This window comes from Triturus cristatus, chromosome 3_1 (genome assembly GCF_964204655.1).
Source record: "Triturus cristatus chromosome 3_1, aTriCri1.1, whole genome shotgun sequence".
Taxonomy (NCBI): Eukaryota; Metazoa; Chordata; class Amphibia; order Caudata; family Salamandridae; genus Triturus; species Triturus cristatus.
Genome location: NC_140583.1, coordinates 849,950,513 through 849,968,777, shown reverse-complemented (window position 1 = coordinate 849,968,777; position 18,265 = coordinate 849,950,513). Strand labels below are relative to the sequence as shown.

Here is an 18,265-nt window from a genome sequence, read left to right as displayed (position 1 = left end):
GGTCTGCAAATGGGCCAGGAGGGGGCTGTGCGCCTCCTTTCTCATTACAAATCAATTGATCTCAGGGGATGGGGTCCCTGGGCCACTGCATGGCACGGAGAAGGGGCTACACACCACCTCCACTTATAATGAAGTGCGGTCCCAGGGGATTGGTGCCTGAAAAAGGCTCGAAGTGAAGGGGCCGTGCCCCCTCCTGGAAAGAAATAGAACCGCTAAACCTCAAGGCCCTGGCCCACACCGGGAGGCAAATCTTCAAAATGGCAGGAACCTGCATTGTTTTTCTTTCAGGCTTAGGCTGGTAGGGTATCCCTACCCTGCCGCCTACATGCTTTCTTTAATTTTTTGTCAGGACAGGAGACTGAGTCCCTAGTCCTAAAATGGCTACCACCGTAACTTTGTTTATGTGATGGCAGTCAATCTGATCTTATCTCAAGATCTGTTGGGTTTGCGGATCCTCCGCTGCTTGAACCTTAATTCCTCCAAAATTACTCAACGATCTACAACTAATCAGAGTAAGCACACTTTTGGACCAAGATCTAGAGGTGCCAAATTTCATGTAATTCCATTCAGCAGTTTTTGCGGTGTCGCGGTGCAATTTTCCTATGGAAAAATGAATGGGGAAAAGTCATGCTGGATCCCCCTGCTTCACGGATAACCATAACATATTACAGGAAGGAGATTATGTGTATAAGACATTGTTTAGGAAAGTTTCATGAGATATATATATATATATATATAAACATGTGATCAAGGCCCTACGCGATATATATATATATATATATATCCAAAAGAACAGCACTACAAAAGCACTACAAGCCCAGCTCAAGGAACACTCTGGCATTTATTCAAGACCGGCAGCACAAACTTTCCTGACGCGTTTCAGCTTTAAGTTGCCTTGATCACAGGTGAGTAAAACATGGCATGATTCTTTAAATTTGCATCTTAGTGAACTAAGATGCAAATTTTAATTTTGTAGTGCTGTTCTTTTGGATGTTTAATCGCAGGCATCTCCAGGCCTGTTACGAAGCCGCCCTGCAGGGACGGGGGCTCCCATCTCTTGGAGATCTCGTGATATATATATATGCGCACCCAAACCACTCTCAGTACTTCCTTCCGGCGAACTGACAGAAACGGACCACCAGGACAAGTCAATGGCAAGGTTCTTTTATTATTCTTTGTTCCTCATCATATATATATATATATATATATATATATATATATTATCTACTGGCGGTCGCCAGTAGATAGTTATAGTTAGGACCGTGTTTCCATAGGAAATCCGCAACATTCTATTTGGAATAACTTTGGCGCCGGTCGACGAATCCTCGCGAAATTTTCAAAACTAATGGGGCGCTACGCTCCGCTCCTACCCTGAAAGTCTCGGGGGGATTCGTCAAGCGGGGGCTGAGAAAAAAGGGGGGTCCCAAAACGCGTTTTCCCCATGCATTTTTCCATAGGACCTTTAGACACAGCTACAGCCCGAACGGCTGAACAGCATTACTTGAAATTTGGCAGAGAGGTAGTCCTCAGGTCAAGGATGTGCCTTTTGTAGGTCTGGTGTAAATCTGTTCAGTAGGTCCTGAGAAAATGGCATTTAAATCAATATATATATCTGTAAGCGCGCTCCGTGCGCTTACCGTAAGCTTACCGTACGCGTACGGTGCCGTGCGCGAGCTCAATTCTGATTGGTGGTTACATGACTGTAAACATTCGAATCGGTCGAAATCAGGAAGTGTCGGCCGCCATTTTCTGTCTCTCGCACTGAGAAACAAAGGTGGGGAACGTGAAACGGGGGCAACGAAGAGAGTTGCAGACCCCCTAGTGTTTGTCAGGGGGTCCAAGAAGGACCCAAAAGTACGAAAAATAAATTTAATAATTTTAAAAAAAAATCGCGGGGTACGCGTACGGTAAGCTTACCGTACGCGCACGGCAAAAAAAATAAAAAAAAATAAATAAAGAAGTAACAATCACATTTATTAAATAAATTAAAGGACCCACAAGGGAGAAAAAAACAAATGTTACTGCATAAAAAAAGGCGAGGCGCGCACGGCATGGACTGCGCAACGTGGGCGCTCGGTGCGCGAAGCGGACCGAGCGCCCACAGCGCGCGCACGGTGCACGAAGCGCACCGTGCGCACAGGGTGTGTGCATAGTGAAAAACCAGAAAAAAAAATAAAAAATAAATACATAACTTAGCATTTAAAAAACCGTACAAATTCACTGAAAAAACCATAGGTTTCACACACGTTATAGTTAGGAATTATCATTTACAAAACCTTGCAAATTCACTTAAAAAACCATAGGTTTCACACATGTTATAGTTAGCTGTACATTTCACTCGTAAAAAACCAATGAAATTCCACGTTATAGTTAGATCAGGTAACTATAACTTGCGCGACCGCAATCCACAATGTGTAATTTCAGATGTCATCATTGATGTCATGAGTGATGTCACTGACCATGTCATGAGTGATGTACTATGTGACGTCATCAGCAGTTTATTGTGGGCGCGCAAGTTATAGTTACCTGATCTAACTATAACGTGGAATTTCATTGGTTTTTAACGAGTGAAATGTACAGCTAACTATAACATGTGTGAAACCTATGGTTTTTTAAGTGAATATATATATATATATATCCAAACACACCTGGTCCTCAGCTAGTGAGTAACGTCCGTTACACCCACCTCCACACCAAGGAACCACGAACCACCGATTGGAAGCAACAAGATGTTTATTGAAGCTGTAAGTTCTCTAGAAGACGCGTTTCGGGCGCCACTCGCCCTTGTTCACATCAACGAGGCAAGGTAACTCAATAATTTTTAAATAGTGATGCAAAAAACCACGTGACCACACACCATGTATAGACATAGAAGAAATATATACATATATTCAACCGTTACTATACGTGATTGTTTTTAGGTGTATATACAAATTTCACAACATCCATCATAACATTGGCTAAACATATTTTTGTTGTTTTTTAGCTTAGTTTTTTTGTTATTTTGTTGTTTGATCTCTCCTTTCGAATCCGTCTATAGAAAATATCCTTGATAATATATCAATCGTGATAGAAATACATATCATTAATAAAGAAAATGCAAAACGGCATATATTTGTGCCCGTATGTTGTCCTTGTAATTTCATGTTCTATCATTCCGTGGAGACACGTCAATAAAAAAGGTCCCGAGTTAAATCTCATGACATAGTGCGGTGATATATTTCATGAATCCAAATTTCTATCTGTAACAAGGCAAATGGTAAAATGTATAAATATATATAAGTATATTAAAAACATTAAAAGAACTATTTCATATAAATGATACAACTCTTATTACAAATTTTGCTATCACGCCTATCTCCTACATCTGTAAAAACCCCCTTGACAATGTCCACCGATGTGCTCCGAAATGGTGTGAACTTATAGAGGAAAAATAATGCTCTACCGTAGGACTTTAAAGATTGAAAATGGGTCATTCTTTTGACATAACTATAGAGCTGATTTCTAGATTTCAAGGAGCCACCTAAAAGCAAAATAATATGTGCAAATTACGCTATGGTGTGATTGTGCAAAAAAAGGAAAATATATAGAAAAATTCATAGATGTGCCTGTATATCTAAAAGCAGCAAAAATCGAATTTTCACATACACTTGGACCATGTTATAGACAACTTGGGTCATAATATACATAATCCACCATGTGTGACAATTGTAAACATACAAACTACATATAGACACAAGTATTAATCCTCTCCCCCTCCTCTCAAATAGAGCGGAATTTAAATATGTATACACAAAGTGTGAAACGAATGCAAGGAGCTATAAAAATTCATTCAAAAATACTGGTTTATAGGAAATTATGTAAATCCTCAGTGTTATTCAGGCCGGAAGGAAACTTAGTATCTAATTCAAAAATGAGTTTGGATTCCAACTGTCTCAGGGCCTTTTCACGATCACCGCCCCGGCGTTGTTTTGGAATTGCAGCTGCCACAAAATAGTTTAAACAACTGAGATCATTTTTATGTGTTGATTTAAAATGGCGGGCCACTGGATATGAAGTGTCGTTGTTAACAATGGCACGTAGGTGCTGTAATATCCTGACATGCACCTGCAACTTGGTACTACCCACATACCCAAGTCCACAGGTGCATGTCAGGACATACACCGCAAACTCAGTTTTACAAGTAAGATTACCTCTGATAGCTATTTTGTCAGGACTGAAGGGGGAAAGATAATGTGTCGTATTAATACCAAACTTGCAAGCCCTGCAGGTAGAGCACTTGGTAAACCCATTTTTAGGCTGGAGCCACATTTTGGCTGTAGTTAATTCTGGGCAGGCTTTCCCTATTTGGGTTCGCATGGAAATACCCTTCCTATATGTGACAGTTGGTTGGGGTGGTAACCTAGTTGATAATACTCCATCCGTAAGAATAATAGGCCAATGACGTTTCATAATGGCACGGATGTTCCTCTCTTGTTTGTTAAAGGCTGTGATTAACCTGGGGGCAGAGTTGTCATCAGGTATCGGGTCTGCTTTCTTATTGAAAAGAGATTCCCTAGGTCTATCCTTGGTTTTATTTAAGGCAATTTTTAAGATCTTATCACTATACCCTCTGTCTTTGAATCTCCTGTAAGCTTCTTTTGTACATCTATCAAAGTCTTCAGTGTTATTGCAAATCCTTTTTAAACGTAAAAATTCCCCATATGGGATATTATCAATCATATGTTTAGGATGTGAGCTGCTGGCATGTAAAGTCAGATTGCCTGCTGTTTCTTTCCTATATAGTGTTGTTGCTAATACTCCATCCTTTACATATACTTTCACATCCAAAAAGTCAACACTTTTGCTGTTTATATTAGCTGTAAATTTAAGATTTGCAGAGTTAATATTCATTTCTTCAATAAAATGTGAAGCTTCCATTTCGCTACCCTTCCAGATTAAAAAAATATCATCGATGTATCTCATCCAATATAAAACATTTTCCTTAAACACCTTAGCATGGCTAAGTTTGAGGACCTGCTCCTCCCACCAGCCAACATGCAAGCATGCATAGCTAGGAGAGAAGCAGGCCCCCATCGCCACGCCTCTTTTCTGGAGATACAAATCGTTACCAAACATAAAGTAATTATTATGTAAGCACCAGGAAATCAAATTTAAAAGCATCTTATTGTGGTGATACATTTCAATTGGTCTTTGGTCCAGAAAGAATTTGGTCGCCCTTGTAAATGTAAATTGATACTTGTATAGCGCACTACTCACCCGAAAGGGTCTCAAGGCGCTTGTACGAATACCGCTGTGGAACCCATCCTGGCTTTCCCTGTGAGGCGTCCACTCCTGGGCACCCCCAAGGTGGAGGCCAGGCATCCTTAGCGTTGTGGGGGCCGTTGTGGAGATTAAGCAAGCTATTGCCCAGAGTTGCAGAGTGGGACTCCATGATTGGAATGGCACCGAGGCGAGAATTATCAGGTCCGTGGAATTTTTGAGCCCAAGACCCGCCGAGGCGGGGAATTGAACTCTGGTCCCGGGCTAGACCTCTGCATCAGGGTCTGCCGCTCTAACCATTGAGCCACACTTCTCCACTTAGCCCTTAGACCTGTGGAGTGCTCAATACTAGTGTATAGGGACTCTATGTCTAATGTAATAAGAAGCAAATCATCTGACCACATGATATTTTCTATTTTAGACAGAAAGTCCCCAGTGTCCTTGATGTAGCTCGGTAGTGCTTTAACATAGTCTTGTAGGAAATAATCCACATATTGCGTTATTGTTTCTCCTATGCTGTTAATGGCCGATATGATCGGTCTCCCAGGAACTGGCATTGTTTTTTTGTGCACTTTAGGAATAAAATAAAGCTTGGCCATTGTTGGGTGTTCTATATTGAGAAACTTAAATTCATCCATAGAAATGACCCCTTCTCTTTTCCAAGACATCAGCTCCTTCTTTAAAGTCTGTTTGGCCACGTTATATTTGTTCAAGGAAGTTTTCTCATAGCACTCCACATCTTGCAAATGTCTCTTGGCTTCTAAAATATAATCTTTCTGGGGCCAAATCACCACATTGCCGCCTTTATCTGATTTGGTGATAATGATTTCATGCATGTTACTCAGTTTCTTGATTAGTTTGGAATATTCAACTTCATGCTGACTTTTGTGACGCTTTTTGTGCCTAGTGCGATAATGAAGTTTTTTCATATCCTCTATGACAACTTCATGATAGATGTCAATCGCATCTTTAGGCATAATGGGAATGAATTTCGATTTTGCTTTAAACGGGCTAATGCCCGCTCCCAATTGCGCTATACATTCCATGCGCAGACCTTCCTGTGTGGAGCATAGATCTATCTCCAAATCCGTCCCCGTAGTTTCTCTATTGAGATGTTGCATATCTCGTAAGAGAGCAGCGTCGGAGGCAGTTAAATCCTTATTAAGCGTCATTACATTAGCCTGCCTTTGATCCTGACCCGTCTGTATTTCTTTTAACCCATCCTTGATGGCGAAAAACTTTTTAAGTTTTAATTTTCTGATAAAACAGAAGACATCAACTCTAGTCTGGGAATAATTAAAATCGCTTACCGGACCAAAAGAAAGTCCCAAGCTCAATAGCTGCTCCTCAGCTTTTGATAAAATCAATGGAGAGAGGTTGATGATGGTGTTAGATTTTATTTCCTTCGCCAATATGCTTTTCTTGTTGGCGCTTTTCCTCTTTTTGCGCCGCTCCCTTCTTCGTATGTTTTTACGTTTTCTGGTCTCTTGTTGTTTGGATTCCGAGGCCTTAGCGTTTGGCGTCTGTCGAAAGCTAAAAAATCAATCTCCTCTCCCAAATTCAGGATCTTTGTTTGTTTCGATACTTCCAGACTGGTTGTGCTTTCACATTCTGATGAAACTTCGCTGGTCAGAGAATCACTATCGGTAATTACATTTGTAGTAGAACTTGGTCCTGCCATCATCGGTTTGCTCACATTTTGAGGGCCTTTCTGAAAGATTGCTTTCTTCGCGTTTTCATATTTACGCGCGAAAGTGAAAATACGACCTTCTTCATAGTCGTATTTATCACGAAGGAATTTCTGTGCCTTCCGATTCTTAATTTTTTCTTCCTGTTTGTTAATTCGCTCCTCAATGTCACGTTTCGTTTTAGTAATAAACTCACTTGGTTCTAGTTTTGCCAATTGCTCTGTTATTGTGGCCAATCCAACGAGGATCGAACTCTTATCAACTTAGCGATCGTATCATGGAACGCTAATTATAACTTCTCAAAACTCACAAGACTCTTACTGATAACGACTCCTATGAAGAATTTACTCATGAATACGGAACTGCTTCAAAAATAGGGAGCCTGAATCATTTTGAAGTATTTTTTCAAGCCTTTCTGAAAAAGAAATCACTAAAGGAACAATAAGCCCTGAAGAAGCGCAGTTGGCGCGAAACACATGTTGGCACTTTGTGTGTTATATTTGTGTGAATTTTGACTTCTCAAGGAACCAGAATAAAAATGAATGAACAAGAAGACAAATCATCTGTTCTTTTTTGAATCTACGGATTTGTATTGTTCTCAGAAGTGTTTGTGTTCAATATACCGTACTACACTGGTGGGGACCAGTGTCTGAGACTGTTTTGAGCGCCGGGCAATTTACCTCTAACCCAAATTTTTTTCTTTTTCTAATATATATATATCACGTGATTTCCAAGAGATGGGAGTATAGATATAGATATATATACATACACATATATATATACACACACACTCCACCAGTTCCGGTCAAGGATTTCACAAGACTGTCATTTGGGCGGTTTGAGTTTGGCCAATTGTATTCCACAGTTCTCCGCTTTGCACTGCTGATGATGTCACATATACATCATTCATGACATGGTCAGTTACATCACTGATGACATCTCAAATGATATCATCCAGTATATATGGCTTCCGCAAGAATTGGAGCACGGACCACAATTTGGTGCAGCATTAAAGATATATTGCTCCCATCAACACACCATAAGCATGACGCATTTCAACCGCATAGGGCCTTGATCACATGTATATATATATATATATATATATATATATATATATATGCCAAAGTGTATTGAAGAATGAGTGGGTATATAAGTGTCTGAATGGATGATTTAGTAAGTGCATGACTGACTGTAATAGTGAGTGATTAAACATGTCTTAGCGAATACATGGGTTAGTGACTAAACTGTGTAAATGTCTGTATCAGTCTGTCAGTTGGTGTGTAAGTGGCTATATGGGTGAATAGCTACATGAGTGTCTATATGGGTTATTGGGTTATTGATTGGTTGGTTGTCTGAGTATCTGTATGGGTGCCCAAGTGTCTGTGTGGGTGGGTGGGGGGTGGGTGACTGTGCATAGATGTGTGAGTGGGTAATTCACTGGGTGTATGGGATCAAGAGTGCATCTGTGAAGAACTGTAGGGGTGGCTAAGTGTGTGTATGGGTGTGTTGGTAAGTGAATGGTTGTCTCAGTAGTACTTGTGTGAATAACTATATATGTGAAAGGCAGTATATGTGAGTGTTGCGTGTTGCGGTATATAAATCACTGTATGGGGAAGTGAGTGATTGTGAGAGTGGCTGTATGGATGAATGTGTGCTTGTATCAGTGATTGTATAAGAGCGTAAGTATGTGTCAGTATCTATGAATAAGTGAGGTGGTGTGTGTATAACTGTATAGGTGAGTACATGGGAGTGTGAATGATTCTTTGCATGATTGACTAGGTGTGTGAGTAACTCTATGGATGAGTGGCGATGTGTGAGTGCAAATGATAGTGCTGTATTGATAAATGACTGCATGTATGAGTGAGTGAATGAGTGGACGTGTGTGTAGACCTAGGAATCAGTAAGTGGGTAGGTAGTAACTGGTATTGGTGTGTCTATGGTTTCGAAAATGGTAGTCTGTATTTTAGTGGGTGTATCAAAGGTTATATTAGGGTGTGAGGAGGTGCATCAGATTATCGCGTGGATTATGCCATCAGTGATGTCACCAGTGATCTCATTTGAGATGTCATCAGTGATGTCACTGACCATGTCATTTCGGGGGCGTGAGTTATAGTTAGCTCAACTAAATATAACGGCCGAATTTCTCTGGTTTTGAATGATTGAAATGTCCAACTGATTATAATGTCCCTGAAACCTATGGTTTTTTGGTGAATTTTAAAGGTTTTTTAAGTGCTAATTTCTAACTATTCCTACAGAGGTAGAACATGTGCAAAAAGAGGAAGAAACGCGCAGAAAGAAGCAAAAGAAATGCAGAAAGATGCAACAGAAGTCCAGAAAGACGAAGAAAGGTGCAGAAAGAAGCAAGAGATATGCACAAAGAACCAACAGAGGAGCAGAGAGAGGCCTTGTTGCAAAGTCATCCTGTGCCCACAACGTTTTGCTGACTTGAATTGGTGGTAACTGGCTCTGACTAACCAAGCCCGGAGCCAGTGCTATCCTGAAAGACACTTAACATAAAGTGAAAACACCTACACACACTAGGGTACACTATGGGTTGGGGTACCCCTGTGATTGGCATGACCTCCCCTGTAAGGCCCTAGTACATAATAAGGCAAGGGGATCAAAACTACCTCTAAGTCAGAGGTGCAGAAATAGGGATACAGAAATTTGCAAAAGAGGTGCAGAAACAAGCAAGAGAAGTGCAGAAAGAAGCAAGAGCAGTGCAGAATGAACCAACAGAGGTGCACAAAGAGGCAAGAGGGGTGCAAAAAGAAGGAAGAGAAGTGCAGAAAGAGACAATTGAGGTGCAGAAAGAAGCAATGTGGAAATCTGAAATAATGTCTGTTAGCATGAGCTAAAGCCATCTTGGTTATGGCATCCATTTTGTTGGCATTGTAATTCTCCCACCCCTGCTGCTCGTCTTTTTCCCTGCCTGTGCTATCTATTTTAGTTGACTTCCTGACTCAGCTAAAAGCAATATGCATACTAAAGAGTTTGTAGCTGCCAGAACACCTGGTCTCAGACTCTACTGTCAATCTTTTAGTGCTGCCATAAGCACTCCTGCTCCCCCTCCCACTTTGCTGACTAAGTGATCTCCCATCTGCCCATGTTTGTCGGTAGTTATTCCGGTGTATGCTTGTACCTTCTATTTGGAACTACATGCTCACTCTGCAACAAACTCTGTATATAAGGCCTGTGTTCTGTGACTTCAAGGTACTACCTCCTGCAGTACTTGAGGGTGTTGTATTGACGCAGTATTTAGAGCAGTGTTTGTTTAAGCATAAGAGTCGACAAGATATGTTTGATTGTTGTCGAATGTGGGAGAAAGAAGAGCAAGAGAGAGTGAGGAAAGAAGAAACAGAACTGCGCAAAACGATATATCAAAAAGCATTGGAATTAAAAACTAAAGAGATGAAGGCAATAAAATAAATAGAGTAAAGGGAGCGTATTTTAGAGTTAACAGGCCAGTACCCTATTAGGCGCCCCATTTATCCCATACTTAATAAACCTCAGGAAGACTCCATTTTGTTAGATCGACCTCCGCCCTGTATAAATTTCCCTCTGCCCCGGAGGATGATCTTTCTGAAGAAGAACATCTTTCTTCAGATGATAAAGACTTAGATAAGCAAGATGGGCGGCAGACTCGCTCTACTCGGACTGTTGATGAAAAAGCCACTATCAGATCCACTGCTCGCAAAGAAGCTCATGGGACTACTTCTGCCCCTGACCTTGTAGTAATGGTTCAGCAGTGGAACAGCTATATTTTGCAGAGAAGTATACCTGGGAGGTAAAACTTGGTTTTAGAAACGTTTCTAAAAACTTAGAGCCCACTGATATCAATTCTGATTATAAACAATTAAATGATGGAACTTTTCTTTTTTCAAATATACCTGATTTAATTAGGCGCGTAGTTAAATTAAGACATGATACACTACGTTTAAAAGCGGAGCAAAAATCAGCTGGTAAAGTTAAAACTGCACAAACAGTTCAGAACCAGTGCAGAAAGAAGAAGTTTTGGAGACAGACAATGACCCTAGTGATACTGTGGTTACTGTAAAACCGATGCGTAAAGCTGCGCCTTTGTATGTTCCTCTGAAGGGTACAGGAACAAGTGCTGATAAAGAATCAGATGATGCAAAGGGATATTTTGTCTATAACTGGGTCTATACTCCTTGGAGTAGAGCAGATGTTATGGCTCTTAAAGCTGCTTTGCCTGATCCACGGAACAATCCGGCCGCTTTTTATGAAGAAGTGGAAGGAGCTATTAGCTCCTATACTATGACTCTGCCAGATATGGACATGTTTTTTGGACCTATTTTGCCCTCTGATATGTGGAGAACAATTCGGAAAATAGATGATAATGTAGCCTATGGTGATACTTGGGTGCATTTAGAAGAAATAGATGCGGCTAGAGAGCCTGCACAGAAACCACAACAGGAGATATTAGATCTTCCCAAAGCTATTGTAACTAAGTTAAAACTCTCATACCCCCTAAGAAAATAGATTTGACTACATTAGCGTCTTGTAAACAGAAAGCGGATGAACCAGTTTCTGATTTCTTTACACATTTTGAAGAGACATTCCATGATTTTAGTGGACAGTCATTGACAGATGACACGAGTAAGCATCTGTTTGTTGACAAACTTGTCTCTAACATGTTGCCAGAAATAGATAGTCGCCAAAAGGCCAGCGAGAGTTCATGGACTACGTCTTCCCCAGTCTCCCTTTTGACTATGGCCCAGTATTAGGAGCGTCAGAAATTAGAAGCAAAAGGCAAAGAGGATAAGAAGGTAAAGGAGTTAAAAACAAAGGTTATGTTGGCTCAAGTATATGGTCCACCATTCAGAGGTGGTGGTAGAGGCGGACGTGCAGTATATACCCCTGGTGTACCCCCTTTCTCTCGATCAGCTTTGTCTTCTGATCAATGTGCTTACTGTAAAGAGATTGGACATTGGATTTCTGAGTGCCCCCTTTTGCGAGGTCAGCAGTATCAACGGCGTAGAGGAAGCATGAGAGGACGCCCAGGGATTTCAGGAAATAGTGGAGGAAGAGGAACTCGTCCCAGGTTTGAGGCAGTTGAACATGGGCCAAATTATTCTAATACTTTTGATAGACGAAATCAATATCAAATGTCAGATTATTCGGCTGATGGTTTTAGGGATTCTGATTATGCATAGGAATGCCTAGGATGGGGTAAGGAACCGGTTGAGGTCCCAGTAGATCAGAAAGGTCCTTATGTTGATGTAAATGTTTTGGGCTCTACTGATCGGTTTCTGGTTGATACTGGAGCTACTCGTAGTGCTCTGTCTAAAAAATTGGTTGCTAGGGCTCCCCCATCTGGCGCAATGATAAGATCGATAGGGTTCGATGGGACACCTACATCTAGCCCACTGTCACAGCCACTTGCATTTAGTCTTGATAAATTCACTGCAGCATGTCAATTTTTGCTTTCCCCTACCACACCAGATAACATTGTGGGTATCGATATGCTCAAACATTTTCGTGCTACAATACGTTGTTCCCCAGAAGGTGTGCGTGTTATCTTAAATATCTTAACTATCCAATGGTTGAGAGGCCTTGTCTCATTAAACAAGATATTGCTCCGACATCTTTACCTAGTACTTTATGGGCTACATCAGATACTGATGTGGGACAAATGGTTATTCCACCAGTGCATATTCAAGTGAAGGAAGGTGCTTTGTTGCTTCCTACACCTGCCTAATGCCTAATACACATTGTTCAGGATTTGATCAGAGTGGGGGTTGTGGAAGAAGTACCTAACAATACCTGTAATAGTCCTATTCTTCCTATTTTGAAAAAAGACAGTGACACAAAAATTTACAGATTCATCATTGACTTACGAGAGGTCAACAAAATAGTGGTGCCCCAATACCCGGTAGTCTCTGACATCACGACACTTCTTACTATGGTTCCACCTATTGCCACTACATTTAGTGTGATCGATTTGAAGAGTGTATTTTTCTCGATACCTATTCACCCTGACAGCCGTTATTTGTTCGGCTTCACTTTGAATAATGGATCATACAAATTTTGTAGAGCACCACAGGGGTATACAGAGAGTCCTAGCATTTATAGCCAGGCATTGAAAAGGCAGCTTGACTCTTTCCCTGTACCAAAAGGGTTGGCTCTTATTCAATATGTCGATGACATCTTGTTGGCTGCTGATACCCCTGAACAGTGTGAAGAAGGAACACTATCAGTATTATCATTCCTTGCCTCTCATAATCACAAAGTCTCTCTGAAGATATTGCAATAATGTAGACAGCAGGTTACCTATTTAGGTCACCGCCTGTCTCAGGAGGGACGTGCACGCACACAAGATCGCATTCAAGCTATTTTAGACACGCCTGTGCCCCATACTCAGAAGGATGTTTGTGCACTGATTGGCCTTACTTCTTTCCGTAGGCAGTGGATCCCTAGCTTTTCTCACACTGTTAAACCCTGGTTGGCCCTTTTGACTAAAGACACTCTGATGCCCCTCCCATGGACTACTGAATGCCAGAATGCTTTCCAACTGTTACGTCAAGCTCCTTGTTCCGCACCAGTATTAGGAACTCCAGACTACACTAAGGCCTTCACACTCTATGTACACGAGAGGGACGGTTGCGCTCTCTCAGATTTAACACAGACACACAGTGATAAACAACGTCCTAGTGCATATTTCTCAGCTGTCTTTGATCCAGTTGCTCACGCGCTGCCTGGTTGTTTCCGAGCGGTAACAGCAGCGGCTGTGTCCATACGCCAGAGTGAGGGAATAGTCTTGTCACATAGATTGTTTGTGTTAGTACCCCATTCAGTTGATGCTTTGTTAAATCAAACGGAAACACAGCATTTGACTAGTGCCCGTTTGACAGGCTATGAATTTACACTTTTGGCCCCTCATATCACACTGAAAAGATGTTGGACTCTGAATCCTGCTACATTATTGCCATTTCCAGCTACTCAGTGACAAAAGACCCCATTTTATTGGGTAATTTGTTGATTACCTAATGAAAGGGGTGGGAAGTAAGCCAAAGGTTCATGCTGCTTTTCACCCACAATCAGCAGGGCTAGTGGAACGTTAAACTCTACCCTAAAATTAAAAGTGGCCAAGATACAGGCTTCCACATTTTTTAAATCGCCTGATGGACTGCCTTTAGCATTGCTATCCATTAGATCAATATCACATACACGATCTGGCCTCACACTGTATGAGGTGGTTTTCAGAAGGCCAATGAATATTTGGTGGATTCCTAGGCCACGCCCTATACATGATGTACCCTATATATTGATGAATGACTATTTGTCTCAGTTGACTGATAGTTTGTCTTCAATTTATCAACAGGTTCGGCAGACTCTTCCAGACAGGTCGCAAGGTGAGGGCCACTGCTTGCGCCCTGGTGACTTTGTGGTCGTAAAGTCATTCCAGAGGACCAGCTCCTTAGCACCGAGGTGGCGAGGACCGGAGCAGGTGCTGCTGGCTACCAGGACTGCAGTTCGAGTGACGAACCGGAAGAACTGGGTCCATGCGACACACTGTCGAAAAGTGTTGCAAGACCTAGTGAGCCCAACTGCGTTGGCAGATCACCACAATATCCTGGATGCCGAGAAAGGACAAGCTACGACACCTGAAGGACCTGAGGAAGTCTTCCTGGACCACACGATCCCTAGTACATCTCGATATCAGCTGCGACCCAAGAAGAAAGACACTTTGTTGCTGAAAAAGACTGTTTGAGCCATTGTCCTGGGTAGTGAAAGCCTGAGTTTCAAAGGAGGGTAACTTTTTAGTGACTAATCTCAGTGAAGAAACCAACGTCTACCCAGGACCTTAGGGCACCATCTGCTTTGTCGTCTGACACAAGATGAACATGCCTTAGGAAAAGAGACAAACTGCTGCAAGAGTTTGTGATCAAAAGAGTATGTTCATTATGGGACTCACTTTGATTGTTGTTATTACTGCTACAATAACATGGGTTGTAGAGGGAGTAGCTCCTGCTCCAAATCTACTGACTGCTACTACTCCTGTCCCTATTGAACACCACTATTGTTCTCTTCCTTATCATGAGCAGAAGCACAGAATATCCTATCTCAACAATACGTTCATTCAAATATTGCATCACACCCACAATGCTACAAACATTACCAACTGTTGGGTGTGTGGAATGATGCCAGCTCATCAGAAAAAGTGAGGAACACCTTTTATTCCTTTGCCTTTTTCACATAATGGCTCCTGTAGAGCCTGGTTTGCACTATTGTACGCTTCTCATATTGGTAATATTACCAACTTTGATGTAGGAAGACTTAACGCTCAGTTAAATAGAGTCTGTTACCCTGATGAGGAAGGAGATCCACAAGCTAAAGGAACTGTATGGGAAATGGAGGAGTATCGCCGAGGAAATTCCTCCACACACTATGTTTTCCCTAACACTCGAACCATCAAGGGTAATGGACCTCCTGTTATAGCTGCTACTAGAGCTCGAGCAGACCTTTGTGTGAGCGTTATTGGAAATATCCCTGTGGGAAAAAGTGACTGTACCTTAGTGTTAACATTACTGGAATGAACAATAGCAGTTTTTTGTCCTCACACAACACCTATTTCATTTGTGGAAGTAAAGGTTATAACCATCTACCTATTGGTTGGTCAGGTAGCTGCTATGTGTCCTTTTTGCTACCACCTGTGTTCTTGGCACCTGCATTCTACCATAAAGACTATAAACTGTATAATGACATTTCTAAAATCCGATTCAAGAGGACAATAAATCATGATGAGGTGGATCAAACCAATACTGCATTACAGCAGTACATTGACTTTAATTTGGGACTGTTCTTCTTTGTTGGCGCTGCCTTAAACAGCAGAAAGATAAGGCGCTTAACATGTGTTGTAGACGCTGTAACCAATCAGACAGCCATGGCACTTGGAAATATCACAGAAGTACTACAAATTGCAAGAATTGTGGTGCTCCAAAATAGGATGGTGCTCGATGTCATCCTGGCCAACCGTGTTTGAGCATGCCGCATCATTGGGAGCAGCTGTTGTGTGTACATCCCTGACTATGCCCCTTCAGTTTTTGAAACAATTTCTAAAATGCACAAAATAGCCGCTGAAATCCATCAGGATTCAGGGACATGGACTTTGACTGGATGGCTATGGACTATGTTTACTGTATGGGGCTGGAAAATATTGTCAGCCCTATGTATATTTTTTGAGATTCTTTTGACCTGTTGCCTATGTATCCAATGTGGCCCGATGCTCTGTTCCCTTTGTATTTCTACCTGTACCTCATGTATACCAGCTAAACAAAACGTCAAGAATGTAAATGTCAGCCTAGCAATGGACCAGGAAATTAATGAACTCATGAGAATAGATGTACATGATATCTTCCATGCTCCTTCCAAATCATAGAGATGTCTTCAGCCAATGCTAAAAGGGTCGTCTGTGGAAATCTGAAATAATTTCTGTTAGCATGAGCTGAAGCAATCTTGGTTATGGCATCCATTTTGTTGGCTTTGTAATTCTCCCACCCCTGCTGCTCGTCTTTTTCTCTGCCTGTGCTGTCTATTTTAGTTGACTTCCTGACTCAGCTAAAAGCAATATGCATACTAAAGAGTTTATAGCTGCCAGAACACCTGGTATTAGACTCAACTGTCAATCTCTTAGTGCTGCCATAAGCACTCCTGCTCCCCCTCCCACTTTGCTGACTAAGTGATCTCCCATCTGCCCATGTTTGTCAGTAGTTGTTCCTGTGTATGCATGTAACTTCGATTTGTAACTACATGCTTACTCTGCAACAAACTCTGTATATAAGGCCTGTGTTCTGTGACTTCAAGATACTACCTCCTGCAGCACTTGAGGGTGTTGTATTGACGTAATCCCACTCATTTTTTTGTAAATCTGTTTTTATTGTTTTGTTATTTTGGTAGAAGAATACATGTTTCGGCAGCATACATTACACACAGAAGTTCATGAGCATATACAGATTGTTAAGCCGCGCCTGGCCTGTAGTCAATTTAATATAACCTGCATTCGGGTTATGTGCCAACCACCACCCGCTCAGGAGCCGGCTGCATTGTCCTTATCAGTTCTGGTGTTGTCACTTGAGAAGGGGCTGTTGCCACCGTATACCAGCCACTTAGCCGTACATGCAAACTTATATCGCCCACACAACTTAGGCGTTAAGAACAGATGAGTTACCTACAATTCAAAAGAAGAACTCATAACAGAGGCAGCGTGAACAGTGCTACACATAGATTGCTCCCCCCCCCTTCCTACCACTGACTCCCCCTCCCCCCCACCCCCGGGATCGCCCCTGATGTAATCCCACTCATGAGTGATTAATAAACTTGTTATTTGAATTCCAGCTTCAGTGCCAATCTCTATTTTGTTGGTTTATGGACCCGTGGACAGAGAAGGGTGACCCCAGCACCGGTGTGCCCCTTAAAAGGCACATTTCCACAGCAAGAGCAATGCAGAAAGAACCAACAGAGGTGCAAAATGAGGTAAGAGAGGTGCATAAACAGGCAAGAAAGGTGCAGAAAGAGGTTCAGAGCTGCAGAAAGAAGCATGAGAATTGCTGAAAGAAGCAACAGAGGTGTAGAAAGAAGCAAGGTAAGTGCAGGAAGAGGCAACAGAGATACATACGTTTACAAAAGAGGTGCAGAAACAAGCAAGAGAACTGCAGAAAGAGGCAAGAGAATTGCTGAAAGAAGCAACAGAGGTGTAGAAAGAAGCAAGAGAAGTGCAGAAAGAGGCAAGTGGGGTGCAGAAATAAGCAAGAGAAGTGCAGAAAGAGGCAAGTGGGATGCAGAAAGAAGTATGAGCAGTGCTGAATAAACCAACAGAGGAGCAAAAAGAGGCAAGAGGGGTGCAAAACGAAGGAAGATAAGTGCAGACAGAGGTAAGAGAATTCCTGAAAGAAGCAACAGAGGAGTAGAAAGAAGCAAGAGAAGTGCAGAAAGATCCAACAAAGGTGTAAAAAGAGGAAAGCGAGGTGCAGAAACAGGCAAGCAAGGTGCAGAAAAAGGGTACAGGGGTTCAGAAAGAGGCAAGAGGGATACATAAATTTGCAACAGAGGTACAGAATGAAGCAAGAGCAGTGCAGAAAGAAGACAAGTGCAGAAAGAAGCAAAAGAGGTGGAGAAATAGGGAAGAGGGTGCAGAAAGAGGCAAGAGGGATACAGAAATTTGCAAAAGAGGTGCAGAAACAAGCAAGAGAAGTGCAGAAAGAGGCAACAGAGGGGTAGAAAAAGCAAGAGAAGTGCAGAAAGAGACAAGTGAGGTGCCGAAAGAAGGAAGGGCAGTGCAGAAAGAACCAACA

At 41.9% G+C, this 18,265-nt stretch overlaps 1 protein-coding gene across 2 annotated transcripts in view; it reads right to left on the bottom strand.

Moving 5' to 3' along the window:
- Positions 1-18,265, bottom strand: part of CIRSR (corepressor of RBPJ and splicing regulator) — a 259,288-nt gene that overhangs the window by 85,170 nt on the left and 155,853 nt on the right. The window lies entirely within an intron of this gene.